At 49.7% G+C, this 14,231-nt stretch overlaps 1 pseudogene; it reads left to right on the forward strand.

The window, feature by feature from the left end:
- The first annotated feature begins 3,768 nt into the window (after positions 1 to 3,768).
- LOC144099603 (U2 spliceosomal RNA) lies at positions 3,769 to 3,889 on the forward strand (annotated as a pseudogene).
- The last annotated feature ends 10,342 nt before the right edge of the window (positions 3,890 to 14,231 follow it).

Consider the following 14,231-nt stretch of genomic DNA (forward strand, 5'->3'; position numbering starts at 1 on the left):
GAATGACGCTTCCTAATGCCAGCATGCTTGCTCCGAGCGACGGCTGTGGAGTGGGAGCTCCCTCAGATACAGACATTTTTTTTTCAAGCCCTCCGGTGCCTCAAGCCTCTCAAATGGGGGTAAAAGTCCCACAATCAGTCCCGTGATTCCCTTTTGATTACAATTTCGAAGTCATGAATGTCGCAGCATTCAGAGGACATTTGCTTTTGAGACCCCACTTCTGACACCAGTGTGATGACCCCCCATAATGCGCAGGTCCACACGGGACGGAGAGGCAAAGAGACACCGTATGGCTCAGTTTAAACAAACAGATATATTCAATAATTACACATGATTAAGCTTATACATCAGAGGCTGGGGCGTCCGAGCTTACGTGCCGACAACTTCATGGGGACGATGGAGGGGCTCCGGAGTTGAGCTCGAACGGTTGCTGGCAGAAGCTGCACGCCGTCGGGCTTCGGCGCTGAAGGCCCCCTTGGCGAACGATGTCGTCCTGAGCGTCCTTCTTCGGTACTGCTTGTCGATTTTTATATCCTCTTATCCCCACACTCCCTAGGGTGAGGACGCCCACGCCGGAGTGGGGGGGGGGGGGGCCTAGGGCTTTCACTTGGGCGCACAAACACACCACCGCACTTATGATCTCGCCCCCTTCACGTGTTGAGTCCGAGGGAAAGAAGGTTGTCGTCGAGGTAGCGCATAGCGTCGGCTGTGGTAAGGCGCGCTCTGGCCCGCTGTCGGTTCCCGCGGGTCACCTGCCTCCGTTCTCCATCAAATGACACTCGCCCCTCAAGGCCGGAACGCGAGGTCACTAAAAGGCCGGGAAAGTGGTCCCTTGTCCTGGGATGTGCTCGGGAGGGTTGATTGATGATGCCCGCCGTCTTGCCACGGGGCCAGGCCCGCCGAAACGTGCCCCCCTGGAACGGCCACGGCAATTGGGGAAGATAACGCCCGTCTCCCCGCGGCGGCGGCGGCGGCGGCGGCGGCGGCGGCGGCGGCGGCGGCGGCGTTCGTCTCGTGCCGACACTATGGAAAGGGGGTCCGGTTGTGCTTAAACCCCTTCGTTCTGGTCGTCTCCGTGCGGTCCACGGCGGCAGGCCCGAAAGCAATCCCACTCAAGTTGCTTGCAGCCATATACAGTAGAAACATGAAAGGGGGTCCGGTTGTGCTTTCGCCGCCACTGGGGGCTCCGTCTTCGCCGCGCCGTCGAACGCGGACGCTCGTAGCACATACAAGGAACGTCACACAGCACATTCTATTGTTATACAAAACATTTGCCGCCCTGGCAATTTTTTGCACAACAGAACGTGCTGCTTTAATTTCTTTTTTATGTGGAAAATCTTATGGCATCCCGGGTCAGTATCTGGACTATGAGACCCAATTCTGCATAACAACGTCCATGTTGCCGATTTTTTTCTATATTTTCGATGAATAAGTTTTCAACTGATCTCATTTTACTCTACGTTACGTCTCTATGCACGTATATTCGAGTCGATACAGCCAGCTGTTTTAACTTAAGTGAGCTCAGCATTGCGTACTTAAACTACCCTGCAGCCTATTCAAGCCTGTCTCCTATAGCTCTTTCTTCATCTTCTGTGTACTGGGGACCGACAATGTAAAAACAGACAAACGAATAAATTAGGAACTATTGCTAACCATTCCGGTTTAATTCAACTTAATGCGTCCTGGCAGAGTGCAAAACTCGCTTGTAAAACGCTGTGCAAAGCACCGAAGACCACTGTGCTTGCAATTCAGAATATAGGGCCGCTGTGACGAAGCGCTACTATTGGCCCACTCTGCGGTCCTAAGCCTGAACGTGAGAACGCACAAAATTTAGCCACACAACATTAAGTAAAGCTTTCTTGAAACAAGTCTAAGTTTTTGGAATTTCCTCATCGGGCTCGCGTCAAATCCTAAGTGTTACGCATTAAGCGGTGAACATTTTACTGTAAAGTGGTCCCCAATGCTGAACACTATTCGGTGGCGCCGGAAGCAGTTTTTCCAAAGACGTCTATGATTGTCACCCTTGACAAGAGGATACAAAAAGAAATATAATGGTATACAGGTAAGTAACTTGAGTCAACTCTTAAGGAATCATCGTTGCGCGCAACGAGGGCTTTATCCTTGAAAAATGAAAAGGCGCCAGTTGGTGTTTGGTGTCCATGAAACCAGTGGCATGAATCTCCCGCTTTGACGACCGTGTCGTTGGAAACTTTCGTGCGCTGGTCTTTTGCATTTCTCTAAACTCGAAGACGAGCTTGCGTCGGAGTACGCATTCGTCTGAAACGAAAACGAAAGCATGGAGTTATTCCTTTCAGCAAGCAAGCTAGAGAAAAAAAAAAGACAACCTCTCGACTATAGTACACGAGGCGGACAACCCTCGCTGCCGCCTGCGTCGATTTCGCAAAGTGCACAAGCTCCGGCATATTCTGCTAACGATTGTTCTGAGGGGTATTTCGTCTTGGTTGCTCAATACGCCCAAAGGGCGTCGGCTTCTCCGCTCGCGTTCGAGTGGCCGATCGGTTGTCTAGCACCTCTGCCGGTCCGCCTGAGAAACTGCATGAGAACGCTTTGAGTGGTGGCGATACGGCGTCGCGGGTCTGGTGATGAGCAGAAAAACGCATCTTCAGTGTCGAACACGCCGGTGAATACGCGCTCAAGCTAGGCAGCAGCAGGATTCGTTTCGACACGAATTGGTTTGGTTTTTGTGGGTTTCACCTCCCAAAGCGACTCAGGCTATGAGGGATGCTGTAATGAAGGGTTACATATATTTAGATCACCTGGGGTTCTTTAACGCGCCCTGACATCACACAGTACACGCGCCTTTGGCATTTCGCCTCCATCGAAATTCGACCGCCGCGGCCGGGATCTAACTCGGGTCTTTCGGGCTCGCAAAGGCGCCAGTGTCCTGTGCGATGTCAGCACACGTTAAAGATCACCAGGGGCTCGAAATTATTCCGGAGCCCTCCACTACGGCACCTTTTTCTCCCTTTCTTCCTTCAGTCCCTCCTTTATCCCTTCCCTTACGGAGCGGTTCAGGTGTCCGCCAATATGTGAGACAGATACTGCGCCATTTCCTTTCTCCAAAAACCAATTTTCAGTTTTTTTACATTTCGAGAAGCTGTACCTGGCAAACAGCGGTTAGTGTTCGGATAACGTATATACTTCAAGAATGTCATTTCAGATTGGTGCATTCAAAACCAGCAAATCGGCCACAGTTCTGCAAGTGCGCGAAAAAGAAAAAAATCGTTTTTCGAGGAATGGCTGCGGCTGAGTGCGGCTGAGCCAGGTTACACGGATCTAAAGGCAACCGAACCAGTGGCCGATGCCGACGCGGAGACATTGGCAGCATCCGCTGCCCTTTTCCGCTTAAGGCCGCGGTGGCTGAGTGGTTATGGCGCTCGGCTGCTGGCCCGAAACACGCGGGTTCGATCCCGGCCGCGGCGGTCGAATTTCGATGGAGGCGAAATTCTAGAGGCCCGCGCACTGTGCGATGTCAGTGCACGTTAAAGAACCCCAGGTGGTCGAAATTTCCGGAGACCTTCACTTCGGCGTCCCTCATAGCCAGTGTCGCTTTGGAACGTAAAATCGCATAAACCAAACCTATTCCGCTTAAGATACTCTTGCTGCCTGTGCCGCTGCTTCTCCAGACGTACATCCCGCTCTTCCTCGGTTTCATCAACTCGACAAGCACACTTTCACGACTTATCCCTAGCCAACGCGGCTTTGTGACGCTGTCTGTCGTGGGATTCGCTAAAAGCATCCCGGCGAATATCTGTTACGGGTCCAATTGGACTTATTTTTGGAAATTTGGTGGAGGGTTTGAAGGTTGCTTCACTTCCGCCACCGGTTGGCCCGGTAATGCACTGCCTCCGGGATCGGCCTTGTTTTTAGCGCGTCTTTACTATCCTGTCTTTAAATCCCATCTTTCAACTCTCCTACTATCTGCACGTGGTAGCGATTGTGGCTCGGCTTGAGCCAGTGGGCAGGCCTGTGCAGTTTCCTTTTCTTTCTTCCTGGCAACAACAGACAGACAGACCCGGCGCCTCCAATGATCTGTATAACTCGTCCCGGTGACCGCTTCTGGCTCCATGTATCTGCGGTGTCGTTGTTATTGCGACTGAAGGAAGGGTGAAAAGGAAAGTGCATGGGCCTGCCCAAGGGCTCAAGCAGAGCCACCATCGCTGCCGCTTGCACACAATAGGAGACTTCAGAGAGAGAGAGAGATAAAAAACTTTAATATGCAGAGGAATTCGGGCCTCCCATGCCCCTGGGTCCCCGCACGACCTCACCACACCACGCTCATGCCTAAAAAGTCCATGACGCTGGCAGCGCGCCTGGCGACGATCTTCTGACTTGCCGGATCCATGGAGCGTAGTGAGGCCTCCAGTCCTCACATGTTCGGAGTGGAACCGGCCCACCGTGTGGAGGCGAAGCCGGAGAGGCCAGGAGGATATGGTTCAGGTTTGCCTTCGGTGCATTGCACAGAGGGCAGGAAGGGGGATGGGTCGGTAGTGGTAGGGGAGAGAGGGGGCAGGTACGGTACGCGTTTGCAGACGGCGCCAAAAGTGTTGCTTCCTGGTTGTGAGAAAAGGGTTGGGGGGGGGGGGTATATTTGCCTTTCGGCACGAGCATACGCAATTAATTCAGCAAAGGTACGCGCACGCTCCTTTGAGAGACCCCCGATGAGGTCCGCCTGTGCCCGGTTTCTAGACCTTCGGACTAGAGAATCGGCGGCCTCAGTGCAAGGGTTTCCAGAGTGCGCGGGCGCCTTGGTTGCTCAACTATCCAGGACCAAGGAGCCGTGGTGTCAAATCCAAGCGTCATTCAACCTTCAGCTTTGCATGCGAGAATTCTAGCTTTTCGCTCCAAAAATTGCTGGTGGTTTGTTATTGCTAAGCACAGAATGTTGTGCGAAAGCAGCTTTTCGCAGGTGGACACCAACGCTACGTATACATGAAAGTACGATTGAGCTGTCCTCTGACCCAGGAAGTCAGTTATGCGCCTTTCCTTTCTTCAAGATCAACGCATTCTACAACTTTGCAAACGTCAACTCCAATGAACCCTATGAACGCCATTGGCCTATTGCTGCAGTTCCGCGCATGTCCAACACTCTTGGACAAAATTTTGAGTATTGGAAAATTTTAGGGTACTTTCATGGAAATAGTGAAAGCAGTGGTCGATTCTTCGGATGTGTAGCAAAACTTTTCTTTTTAAGTTTTTCCATCGCTGTCATCTAGAATTTGAAACCACTGACCTCCACTAGGGGGCTGTATGGCGCACTGGGCCCCGAAAGTGAAGCTACAGGAAGTAAGTGGCCTTGTACCGGAATTCAGTCTTTGGCAGTGCACGAAATCGGAGCTCAGCACCGTTTTTCAGTTTAAGTTTTCGTTTTCTACTTAGCATTTCGTCTTTTTGCCATTCTCGTCTTTTTCCACGACAATGACTGCCTGTTGCGCCGTCATCTGCATGAGGACACCAGCAAAGTCTTCGAGAAAAGGGTCCAATGCATCGCAGTTGGACGACAATAGCAGACAAAAGGACGTCCCTACACACAGCGCGTACGGAGCCTCGTCTGCTCTTTATTGCGATGCACGTTCCAATGCTCTAAGCCAGTTGATACCATCAATGGGGGATAAATTTAAGAAAGAATAGGCGGAACTCTTCACCAGGCAGCCGACTTTGCAGTGACCATTTAACCGAATTATGTTCAGAACGAACCAGAGCCGGAGCGGGACTACTGTCTGCTAATGTGCCGACAATGTTCTGCTGGTACACATTAGCGCCTCCAAAAGGTATGGTACTGCTTTTTCGACGGAGTGCATCATGTACTGTTTCGTACTGTAGCAACCTACGCCTTAATGACCTTTTATTCATGATGCTTGGTGCAGTCGACTTCTAAGAGCGCTTGTCGCGTGCGCTGCAGCATTCGTCTTTCAGGTCAGTCGTTTCTCTCGCGCTGTGCAGCCGAAACGCGGCTGTGCTATGGGGTTAGACTAAAAGCACGTCTGGAAGGTAAATGACACTCTAAAGCGATACGCATCACCTGCCATCGATGAAAAGAGACATCGTTCGCCTCCAACTCGAAGCTGAAACTCCACAGCTGTATAATGAGTGGCTCTTCGAGTGTCAGGATTTCTGCGCCATCGTTCACCTTCTCTTAACTACACGAAAATTCGTTTTGATGTGATCTAGCGTAATCGTCATTCCACTACTTCTTCTAATTACGCTCGGAAGACAAGAACAAAATAATAACATAATGTTTAATGTACGTACCCCTTTGCCGCGGCACGGTGAGATCTGTATGCCTGTTTTCTTCGATTTCTCTGAAATTAAAGGGTTCTCCAAACAATTCTCAGATATCTCGCGTTGAGCTTGCTTATTCCTTTGATATTACAGTAGACGCTACACGAAAGCAACGCCAAAAACTGCAGGACGGACGGTCGAAAGACGGGACTTTTTGCTTTGAAATACACAGCAGACACCGAACTTCCGGGACATGGCGCCCAACTTCCTGTGGCTTCACTAGCGCCGCTTCAGAAAGCGGGAATGTGGCACCCTGCCACCTAGTGAGATCAGTGGTTGAGACTGCCTTTGAAAACCAATAGGGAACGCTTTTGACGACAGCCTAAACATTACCGAGCAGCATGCAACCTCACCGTAACCAAGGTCACAGGAAGGTGCGTGCGGTAGCGCTACACAAATGCTACGGGGATGAGCCCGATGCCGTTTGGGTGGATGCCACCTGCGATGAGCACGGAGCCACTGCGGTTGTCCGCAAACCCCACAAAACCCCCGAAACTTTCGAGCTTCCTCCAGGCACCACCCCAGAGGAAGGCGAGGAGACCGCTATTCGCAATTGCTCTAGCATACACAGATGCCAGTCACATCATTAGTCATTCAAAAACCGCCATTGTTAACTACACCAGGGGCAGGGTTTATCCTCCTGCGCAATGCCTGCTGCCCATGCCCCCCCCCCCTCTCCTCCCCCAACGCGCGGAAATCATCTGGTTGCCTGCGCACTCGGGAAATCCCGGCAACGAAGCCGCCGACTCCTTAGTCCAAGGGTCTAGAAAGCGGGCGCAGGTAAACCTCGTGGGGGATTTCCCGAAGTATCGAATATATGCACTCGTTTCTGAGCCCACCGCAGACTCCCGCGCTGAGCGCCACATCTGCCCGCCACCCTGCCTATCCCTCATTACCATGGAAGAGTCTATCTAGCGTCGCCCGCCACCCTGACTATCCCTCATTACCAGGGAAGAGTCTATCTGGCGTCGCCTGCAGACGGAACGCTGCCTACACCAGCCCACATTTCCCAATTTAAGCCAATACCCCCATATGTATCTCGTGCTCTCACCCCAAGGCCAACTTTACCCACATTCTCCTATCCTGCCCGGTCGTCCCTCCCCCCGCCGCGCCAGGCAGGTCGCTGTCAGCCTGACTGCATACGTCGTGGACCAAACCCACACGAAAGTTTAGACCGTGAGGGGGGTCGTATGGAGACCAAGCGGGCCGCACGTCTGGAATTCTCTTGCAAAATAAAGCTTTACTACTACCGCTGCTACTACTACTACTACTACTACTACTACTACTACTACTAATACTACTACTACCGCTGCTACTACTACTACTACTTCCGCCGCGGTGGCTGAGTGGTTATGGTGCTCGTCTGCTCACCCGAAAGACGCGGGTTCGATCCTGACCATGGCAGTCGAATTTGAATGGAGGTGAAGTTCTAGAGGTCCGTGTACTGTGCGATATCAGTGCACTTTAAAGAACCCCAGGTGGTCGAAATTTCTGGAGCCCTTCACTACAGTGTCGCTGATAGTCTGTGTCGCTTTGGGACGTTAAACCCCCTAAGCCCATCGAAACTACTACTACTACTACTTTGAGCACAGATGGGAGCTGATGAAGATGACGACGTGCAATGCACAGCGCGAGAGTGTGTTGCAGTTTGACATAAGGTGTTATCGGCTGCACCAATAGCATATAGTGCTCTTGTGCAGTGGCCAGCGAAGTTGATTTGTTCACGCCGCCGCCGGTTCCAAGCCCAGCAGGGGCAATATTTGTTGTTTCTCTGCAAGTACGTGAGAGGCTTCAGACATTCATCGGCTTTTCCAGGATTGCTTCTGTAGTAGTAGTTTCGCGCTAAAAATGCTCGTCCATCCCCCCATATAAAATCTCCAATACATTTTATCTTGTACAAGACACATCGCTGACGGGTGGTGTGGACTGGGCGTGAAGGAACCGTTCGCATTTAGCTTGGTGCGACCCTCGCGTACTTGTTTGCTTCTACTCTCTCAGTGAAACGCAGTTTGTGTGTGCGCGTCTTGCAGTTGCTTTCAGTGCATGTGCGGTCTCCACAGCGCCGTTGAACCTTTGTCGAGCCAATAGTTGTCGTTTCCGATCCCTCGGCGGATGCTGCAGGTGCTCGACGCCGCTCGACGCTTAAATGTTCGCAGCGTACGAACAAAAAATAAAGGAAACATGTGCACTATATAGGGCATGTGCTTAAAGCTTAAACCATTCTCTCCAGACCATCACACCACGCAGGCGCTTGCTCACGGGATCGGCACACCTCGTCACGTACTTCGGATCCCACGTGTAAGTGACCGTATGTTTGATTCGTATACTGCCGATATCGCCGGCAATATGGCATGAGGACACAAGTAAGTGCAATGGTCTTCGCGTAGAATAGTAAATTTGCCAGAACCGAAAAGAAGAAAAAAATTGACTTTGGTTTAGCTCTGGTTAACCCTAGTTGAATTGCGAAAGCTTCGTTTCCTCGGCACGTCGTCTTCGCAGCGTCTCATTCCGACGCTCTCTAGAACTGAAACCGGTCTCTTCCGCAGTTGAAGAGTCCCTCCGGGACGTGGCACGACTTCTTCTAGCCGCTTTAAAAACTACAGAGAATGTTTACGGCATTCGGATCAGTTCGTAAGCACGGATATTTGCTACGTAGAAGACGACGATGAGCTCGCAGTGCCGCGGGACGGTGCGCTCGAACTAGGCCACCTGCGGACGCGCAAGAGGCAATTTTTCTGGTGTCAGAAGCGCCGGATTAGTGCCACGTCGAATACGACGAAGAACGGGTAATGCTGCGGGACGGACCTCTCGTGCTAGGCGAACAGACAATGCGACCACGGACGATTTTGTTCGGAGTTGGTACCCATCGGATTAGTGCTTACGCACTAATAACAATTTGATATGGAATGCTGGATCTAACGTCCCGAGGCTTCACTGGGGCTGCGAGATATGCCGTAGATGCAGGGTTCAGGTTAATTTCCAACACCTGAGACTCTTTTAACACCCACGGGAAGCGCACCGCAGTCGGAGGGTTTTGAATTTCACGTTAATCGAAATACGGCCGTCGGGGCCCGAATTCCATACCGCGTAGTATTGCTCAGCTGTCGAACGCCATAGACCCCAGAATATCAGGTATGCCCAGCACAGCGCCCAGATTTCCACAGTATCAGCAGCTAGCGCTATCTTACACAGCTTAACCGAATGGGCATACTTAAACTTGTAATTTTGTGAAAACTTGAAACTCCCGAGATAATCTGCTCGAACATGACGATTATCACTGCCTACTCTTCCTACTTGCTACAAAATCTGTCCTAAATTATATCTCAGGAGCTCGCACTATTTAAGAGGGCCGCACAATATTAATGAGATGTGCCAAAATTTTCAGTGATTGCGAAATTGTTGCGGTGATTTTGATTAATCAGCGCAACGCGGCATTTGCTGGCAGCTGCGTGAACTAAAGTGTTTCTCTAGACTTTCTGGGCTTGCTTTTATAAAGAAAAGATATGCCAAGAACATACCATCAAGAACTGACCTAAAATAGAAGCTAATGAGGAAACATTCTCAGCGGTCTCAGCAATAGTGTGACACGTCTTCGTTGATCCAAATCATCGCTAGTAAGAATGGAACGGAAAACATTTTTGTTATTTTATCTCTGCATGCGCATGCGCTTCGTTCCCTGAATAGGTAGGCCTACGTGGCTTTTTTTTTTCTTTTTTTTTGCTGTGGGGACCTAAGCGGATGTTTATTTGACCGGTGTTTCGACTATCATAAAGAACTCGGCAAAGGCTGTCGCAGGCAGACGATGAGATATTTGAACCGTACAAGTTCGCCAGAGGTCGTCCAGAAGTTTCCGCCCAACATTTAAGTATAGAATTTCATAGAACATGAGTGGCATGTATAATTCGCGCTAACGCGGATTCCTTTAGGAGTTCTCTTAAAGCTTGATTAGTTATTCAGCTCCTTTTTACGCTTCCCAGTTTCTTTGTTCTCATGAAAACAGACATTACAACGCTGGCTCTAATCTTACGCCCAATCATCTCAGGTTGGCGATGAAAGATTTGGCGCCTGTAATTGCAGCGTTGGACACATGAGCACAAAAGCAAAAAATTTCTTTAGACTGTCGCATGAACTGTGTGAAAATTATTCTCCAGGTTCAACTCTCTTACACTGTCTACAAATAGTTTATAAATTTTGTCCTTGAACTTGTAATCGACGTTTCACGTGGCAGTTTTTATATCCTCTTTTTATACAGTAGGTACACAGTCCGCGGACTACTTTCTTAAAGCTAATGAAGTAGTGCACATCTACCATGTCACTGTGCTCTGTAGAATCATTGGGCTTCTACCGCACGAGGCAGATTTAGTGTTGCTCGACGGCGGAACTTATCTCTGATCCGTCAAGGCAACGTTTCGGTCCAAGACCCTTTTCCGAAGCATATCACCCTAGAAGAGCCGAGCACCAGGCCGGGGGAAATCTTGTACCCGTTAAAAAATTGACAGTGGCTTAGCTCGTCTATGTCAGGATATACGTAGCGAAAGCTAAGGCATAGCTTGGTTAGCCTTGGTTAACCTTGATCGCAAGTCCAGATTAGCCTGGTTGTCTGGTTAATTGTTGTCACGTGGCTCGTCACGCGGTTGGTCACGTGGTGCGGTGAGACCACTGTGGGAATGCGAGCACGGCGAAACTGCCAGTGCGTGGCCAATGTAGCTTTCGCTACAAATATCAGGGGGTACCCGGCTGGACTAGGGATCGAACCCAGCACCTCACGCCAAAGGACAGTATAGAAAATTATTGTGCTCATGTAACACATGTTCACATGCACACATGTTCATATTTCCCGCACCGAAGATGCTGTTAGAGAAGATCGTCAAGCTTGCAACGTGTTTGTAATGCAGGAGTGCATTTAACGGCTACGTTTGCACCTCTATTTGTCCGTTTGTCCGTCCACGACAGGTGTAAACGCATAGGTTTGAGTGGGACTGAATGCTGATACTGAAAACAGAAAGAGGAAAGTGCACAGGACTGTCGCTTGGCTACAACTACGCCACTATCTGTGCCGCGTGCAGACTTAAGGGAGTTGATAAAAATGGATGGCAAAAAAAAAAGATTGAATGAATAGGCGCGCTGCACCAATTTCGTGACTTGAAGCGAACACGCAGGCTGCTGCACAACAACACAACAAATACCACCTCCCCCCCCTACCCCTATGTCACCTGGCATGCAGGTCTTGGAAGCTTATGAAAAGCATGAATTGTTCATAACACAGCTAGGTTGTAATTAGTGCGACACTAATATCAGCGATGCAAAGAACTGGCGCTGATTCCGGACGTAGCGATGCACGGAGGAAAGCAAAGATTTATATGAAATACATCGTACGAAAAAACTTTATCCGCTTATGAATGCACAATATCCCGACGAGATGACCAGGCGAGAAACTTCTTGAAAACGTTGCAGGTTTTTATCCTTTTTGAACCCGCGGTGTGTCCTTTTCATTTCTGATGCGCTCGCTGTTGAGTTCTCGTGTATAGCCTCCCTTCGTCGTGCTCTTGTACGTGTTCTTTCTCTGCGTCGGTGATAGCTTTTGAGTGCTGTTGACGCTTCGCGTGCAAAAAATGTGTATAAATGTGTCTGTGCTAACGTTAGCGTCATCGGTTCTAACAGCCGTCTACCCGCCCACATCTGGAACGCACGACACCACTCGAAAAAAGAATGACATTAAAAACAAGTTCTTGCGCCACGACGCTGAGAACAGTGGACATATCGTGCGCGCTGCTGCCATGTAGGCGCTTACAAATGACACAATGAAATATAGTGCTAAAGGGTCGTTTATTGACAGCCTTCCTTCTGTTTTAGTGTGAAAGCACTGCTTAACACTGAGTTCATAGTCCTCCTACTCTCTTTGCTCCTCATCTTTTTTATCCCCTCGCCCCTTTCTCCCGTGCAAAGTAGAAAACCAGTTATTCTTCCGATTAACCTCCCTGCATTTCCTCCTCCTCCTCCTCCTCCTCACTGCTGAATCCGGTTCCAACCAAAAATTTGGCGAAGCCTGAGAGTAACTCGGGTCAGCCCGAGTAAGTTTGGACGGGCGTCGCGCCAGCTGTAGCCAGTAAGGGGGGGGGGGGGGGGGGTGACCTTACGGGTGACCTTGGCCCTCTCAGGGTCCGCTGCTCTCACACTATTCAGGAAAGGAGTGCTGTCGTACCCCTGTAACAGCACTTGTTTTCGCATCTCTACTCGGTTTAATTAACTACTTTAAAACCCTCCCACTTTTTTGTTTTCTTGCTTGCTTGTGGATGAGATCAGAACGTTAAGCAACACGCATGCATCTCTGCTGTGCGGTAGTCTAGGCGCAGAACGAATTAGACCAGAATATTTTTCTTTCCTGTTGGCCTTTGATGAAATTTCCGCTCTTCGATTTAGTAAGTCGATCCCCTCATCATTTCGGAGCAAGCAGTGTGCTTATTAAACGCCAGTCTACGGTGCTTTTAAATCACTACACATGAACTCGATCAATTTTGGCGAAATCACCACTGTATGATTCATGGCTCAGCGCAAACTCTAGAGTGCATCGCTCGCTGAACACCGCTGTTAACCAGCCGTCAATTCATTCGGCTGCTGCGCCTCATGCCACGAGAGCGAACCTTGGCCACGGCAACCACATCTCGATGGAGACGACATGAAGAAGCAGTCGTCAGCAGTTCGAAGCCATTCCCTATTAATGAGCCCCGGGAGTCTAAATAACGTTCCTACAAAATATTTCGTAGCCCACATGCAGCCTTCGGACTCAAAACACCACATACCATGCCACCAATTTAATCTGTAGATTGCTGAACCGTGTCGGGCATTGATCTGAGCAAATGCTTCTTAACTACATTACGCTGCCATTGGGATCCGCAAGCTCACATGAAACAGAGCGCTGACAAATGTGCTGGTTTGTTTTTGGCACCACCACTCGCTATAAGCACGGTGCGCTGATCGTGGACTAACTGCAGACAATGATAAGCTCAGCTCACGTAAAATAGTAAAAATGTGGGAATTTCATTTATGAAGGCTTACGGCAATGTACAGTCAGTTAGAACTGAATGAAAACGTTCATGGCTTAGCGCGAGCGAAGAACAGCCTCGTCGTGCTGTTTAAGCTCCACCACACTCAGCGTTGTTTTCCTTCCGCTGTCATTTCATATGTGTCTGCTCACGCTTTATCGTCCACGATTGTTTAGATATTCGCAATGATTTCCAGCAGTATCTTAACTTTGTAACCAACAGTAGAGTCGGGTTCATTGCCGCGAGCGGTATTCTTCTGGGTGGACCGATTAATCTTATCTTTGTGCTTTCGTTTGTCTTGATGTGCAATCAAGCATTGTTTGCGGGCATCTAATCCTATACCCTGCTCTCGCAAGGTCCAGCTTTCAAAAGCAATTCTGACCAATCGAAGGGCGAGGCACGCTGTCGTAAACGTTCACAGCAAAAAAGGGGATCTTTTTTGTTGTCGTTCTTGGTAATTCGCTTATCTTCTGCAAAGGAAAGAATTTTTCCTGGTATCATGGGTAAGGACAGATTTCTAAAAGCTCTAAGTGCGATTTTGTTTTTGGGGTTTAACGCCCCAAAGCGACCCAGGCTATGAGGAACAGCGTAGCGAAGGACTCCGGCAATTTCGGCCACCCGGGGTACTTTAACGTGCACTGGCATCGCACAGTACACGGGCCTCTAGGATTTCGCCTCCATCTAAACTCGACCGCCGCGGCTCGGATCGAACCGGCTTCTATCAGATCAGGAAAGTACAGTTCATCGAAGAAAGGTTTTGGCCTCGAATTTTTGTGTGTGTGTGTGTTTTTTTTTTCAGAAGCATTGAAAGCGTGGTACTATATTACTCTGTCTATTGAACATTCGGCTCATATTTAATTGTGATGCATGTGAAGCATATTGAAT

This window comes from Amblyomma americanum, chromosome 7 (assembly GCF_052857255.1).
Source record: "Amblyomma americanum isolate KBUSLIRL-KWMA chromosome 7, ASM5285725v1, whole genome shotgun sequence".
Lineage (NCBI taxonomy): Eukaryota > Metazoa > Arthropoda > Arachnida > Ixodida > Ixodidae > Amblyomma > Amblyomma americanum.